Source organism: Austrofundulus limnaeus, unplaced genomic scaffold, assembly GCF_001266775.1.
Source record: "Austrofundulus limnaeus strain Quisiro unplaced genomic scaffold, Austrofundulus_limnaeus-1.0 Scaffold435, whole genome shotgun sequence".
Lineage (NCBI taxonomy): Eukaryota > Metazoa > Chordata > Actinopteri > Cyprinodontiformes > Rivulidae > Austrofundulus > Austrofundulus limnaeus.
The window spans coordinates 248660-253257 of NW_013952837.1; the positions used below are offsets into that span (position 1 = coordinate 248660).

General features: G+C 40.3%; 1 long non-coding RNA gene across 1 annotated transcript in view; it reads left to right on the plus strand.

Annotated features, from left to right (window-relative positions):
- Positions 1-4598, plus strand: part of LOC106529306 (uncharacterized) — a 19161-nt gene that overhangs the window by 4153 nt on the left and 10410 nt on the right. The window contains exon 2 of the long non-coding RNA XR_001311622.1: positions 374-377. This is a non-coding gene — a long non-coding RNA (uncharacterized LOC106529306). The remainder of the gene's footprint in view (positions 1-373; positions 378-4598) is intronic.

A 4598-nucleotide genomic window follows, 5' to 3' on the forward strand; every position in this document is an offset into this window, starting at 1 on the left:
GATGGAGGCAGGACTCCTGTCAAACAGTAACACAGGTGTGACAAAGCAACGATCAGGGAGGAAACTTCCTGTGAAACTGAAAGGAAGTTCTGCACTGAGCCTGAGCAATTACAGATAATTGTTTTTTACCAACACTTTGATACACATCTTATTTTGCAAATGCAAACAATTCAAACTGTGTCCAGGTACAAATACATAAAGCAATACAGTAATATAGTACTTTATAGCTCTAAAGCAGTGTCCAATCCTGGTCCTCGAGGGCCACTATCCTGCATGTTTGCCTTGTCCTTCAGCTCCAACACACCTGATTGAAATGAATGGGTGATTACCAGGCTTCTGTAGAACTTAGGAGGTGAATCAATCACTGAATCAGGTGTGTTGGAGCAGAGGAACCAGTAAAACATGCAGGACAGCGGCCCTCAATGAACAAACTTGCCCACCCTCCCTCTAGAGTTACGAAAACTTGCAAATCTTAAGCACCCACAATGGCATTGCATATATTTTGAGAAAATTTGATTTGCATTTTTTTTAGATGTTCAAAATTCATGCAACAAGTCTGCAACTCATGTAAGGAGGCTGAGCGCCCCTGCGAAAGTTTCCAGACACCCTTGCATACGCCGTTCTCGATTTGCTGCAGCAAAGTGGGATCCTGAGTTTGATACTTTTGATTGCTCCAATGAGTCACAATGCAGGAAGCCTCCGTTAGAGACCGGGGCTACGTAGACGGTGCTGTGAATCCACATTAGTGCCAGAATGGAAGGATTGTCAATAACGGTCTCATTATGTCACCATGACTGCAGCTATCATCAGAACTCAAGCAAGCACCAATCAGTCAACTTCCGCTAACACCCATTATGGCTAATGGACTCCCAGATGAAGCTGGGGGGGAGGGAGGGGGGTACTCCCTGCTCTAATGATAAACAACATTAAAATGAAAACCAAATCAATCCTGTAAAGTTTCCAATAAACAAAGTAGGTAAGCATTCTCCTTTATTATAGCCAAGAACCAGAAACTCCACAAATCACCGAGCTTCTGAAGAGTTTCCACAATCAAGTCCAGCTGCTCCTGCAGATCATTTGGTACAAATTAATGACATCAATTGAGAAAACAATCTATTCCCAAGTGATAGATTCACAACACAAACGGCTGTTTACCACTTTGCTTTTTAGCAATTCTCACAAGGCATTGCCTATAAAAAAGTAGGTTTCTGAGTATTTTGTTTGTAAATCTTTCACATTACCAACTGTTGCCCAAATAACTGAAATCATTTTAGTTGTTTGAAAAATTCCTGTAAGGTTAATAGTAAGTCAACAAACTGCAGCCTTCACAGGCAAGAGCTGATTAGCAGTATTCAAGGTTTTCCCTTCAATATTTTAGTTGTTAAATTTTAAATTCCAATTTTGGGTTACAGCAAATACAAGTACACAAACTTGGCAGGGGTTGGACTTCGAGAGGAGAATCACATTCCTTGGTCTGAATAACAACATACAGGTTTACAGTTATGAGAAAAAGCAAGCTCAACTTGTGTAAAATTTTATCTTGTACACATTAGGACATAAAATAATTTGTCTTGTTGAAGTTTTTACTTTGTTTATTTGTATATTTAAAATGTTCCAGGTTTTCAGTAACTTTATGTTCTGATCTGTCTGTTTCTGTTTCTGCTCATGTTCCTCTGTCCGGCCACGCCCACCTGCACACATTCTGTTTGTCTCTGCACAGGTGTTGGTTGTTTTGGGCTCATTAGTTTGTCTGTTCTCTGTTAGTTTGTCTGCTCCTCAGTTCGTCATTGTAAATCACTGGTGTCAGCTTTGGTTCTGTGTTCAAGTTAATGACCACGGTTCTGTTTATATTCACTTCACTTCACTTTGCTTTTGGAACATCTGAATCCAGGACCACCTGTCTGCACTTTGGGTCTCAAACTACCTTTAACCACAGCAAGTCTTTGCAAAATTTTAGAAATATTCTAATTTGACCTTCATGTGAGCAAAACAACAACAAATTCCAGCACACCATCGCTGATTAGGCAAAAATGAAGTCACAATGTAAAAAGCTGTGTGAAAATTTGGGTCCACCCTTGATGCTTCCACAGGATTCAGGAGGTTCAGTAACAGCCAGGTGACCATCATCAGTTTGACCACGTCTATCAAAGCAGGCGTTTTTATCAGCTTGCCAGGAGGAACAAAATCAGCAGTGCTCTCAGAAGCAACTACTGCTGCCCTGAGAAGGGTTAACCTTAGTGTCCAAATTCAGGAGCTGCATCCTTCAAAGGCTCAATCTGTCATCTGCCTAGGTCACAGCGCCGCGCCAAAGGCTGTCCAAACTCTACAGACACTTCTGATGCGGCTCACAATTTCGTCCTCCCTTTTCCCTAGTTTAAAGGACATGTCTTGTGGCACCTTCTCGGCAGGGACGGACTGGCCATTGGGAGTACCGGGACTCTTCCCAGTGCAGGCAGCGAGGAAAAAACAAAAAATAGTTGCGTAGTTGCGCTCAATATCAGTAGATGGCGATAATGCACCAATTCATTGTTTACCAACCACCAACAAAGACCAAAGAAGAAGAAAAGTTTTCTGAAGAAGAGGAAGAAGTAATAGGAAAATGAATAATAAAAATAAGAAGAGCAAAAATGGAGAATAAACGCAAGGGAGGAGAACAAAAATTGAGAAAAAAGAAAAAGCATCTACAAGCAAATTCAGCCAAGTATCAGAAACTGGCATTTATTTTCTGCTGGTGCATCATCATCCTCATCCTCACTGGATCCTACGTCTGGAGAACAACGTGACCGGGAGGAGGATGATAGTCATGCAGGTGGCTGTATTTTTTTTCTAATGTGCTAACTTTTAAAACAATGTATTTAGTTGTTAAATAAATAAAGTCATTATCATGTGTGGACTAGGTCCAAACTGTGCTCAGTAGCTGATAATTTTATAAAAGTGTGTTGCTTAAAATGTTTTAACATCAGTTTTAGAAATTTACACCATACATTGGCATTCTAAAAGATAAAAATCATAAATGATTGTGGGTTTCACAAATAACTGCCCACTTGGATTCTTATTTTATTTTATTTTGTTTTATTTTTATTTATTCAATTAAGGTCTAATATACAATAACAGTATATTCAAATGAAAAAATTGTTTAAATTCACACAGTTCATGTTGTGCTGGAAAAAGAAAATGATACAACATTAGATTATAAAAATGTTATTTTTGGGGGTACAATTAAAATGAGTCAAAAATGACCATATGGAACTCTGAGGGTCAATGCCTGCGAGCTAACTGCTGCTCTGTTATCTTAATAACTTTACTAATTCCTCTACATTACATCCTTAGATTTTGTACAGTGCCCTGAGATGACGTTTGTTGTTTCTGCATCCATCGTCTGCCAGCCCGGACCTTGAATGGGCCAGTCAGGTACTAAATTCCCGGGCCACTTTTTTGCCCCAGTCCGGCCCTGCTTCTCGGCCAACCCTGTCCCAAAATGCATTGCGGGTTGACTGGATATTTTTTTACCGTGTAATGGCAGACAAAGCGAAAGAAAGGAATTCAGGTTAAATAAAAGATTTGGTGGTATAAAAATGGAAAGTTTAAAGCAGTTGTGTTAATAATGCTTTTGTCATTTATATAGACATGTTTTTAATATTATTTTCAGAAATTAAATGAGTGTGTACAGCTTGTACTTAGTTCTTCAAATATTGCCTTTTAGCTAGTTTTGCTATTTTATAACACTAATATTACTAATACTGATATTTAGCTAATTTCTATCTATTTTGCTACTGTTTAGCGTCGTCACAGTTGCTACGCGACAGGACATACGCCGGGGTAAGTGTGGGAATTAAGGTTGTCCAACTCATTATGACATTTTTATTCTGGTCTTCATGGTTGACCAAGGACCAGGCCCACCTAGAAGATTTCACCAATGCTCACATTGGTGAAATCTTTTCCTGACCAATAAATTGTGTGACTGCGTCACAGTTGGAGCGCACCATGTTCAATGTTTCAATTACTGCATTTTTCGGACTATAAGCCGCGACTTTTTTCCTGAACTTTGAACCATGCGGCTTATACTCCGGTGCGGCTTATACATGGATTTTTTTCTTCAGCCACCAGGGGGCTCTTATGCTCCATTTGCTTCTACCACTCGCTTCAAAAAAAGAAAGGAAAGTAAAGAAGAAAAAAGCGATCGCTTCCAGAGCCGACTGTTGCACCAGGAAGCAGCGATTTAAAGATAGTCAATGGCCAAAAACTCATAAAAGGAGATAAAACAGACATTTTTCATGGTGGAATCTGACTGATAAWAACTTTGGAGCTTAATCCAGGACCAGTTTGTGGATAAACGTCGAGTGAAGAGCCGCTGACCTTTTTTTTCTCATTGCGCTCCCCGGGGAAGGAATCCCATGCAGTGACGTATGCTGGAGCAGGAGGGCTTTCCCAGCAGCTCGGCTCTGGTTTTCTCTGGGGAACTATGAAAGGTCAGTGCGAAAACAAATGCTGAACAATCACGTGAATGCGTCGACCGGTCGACAGCTGAGTGACCATACTGCCAGCTTAGCCAGAGGTGTAGCACCATTTTGTTTTAGCTAGTAGCAGACACGACACGA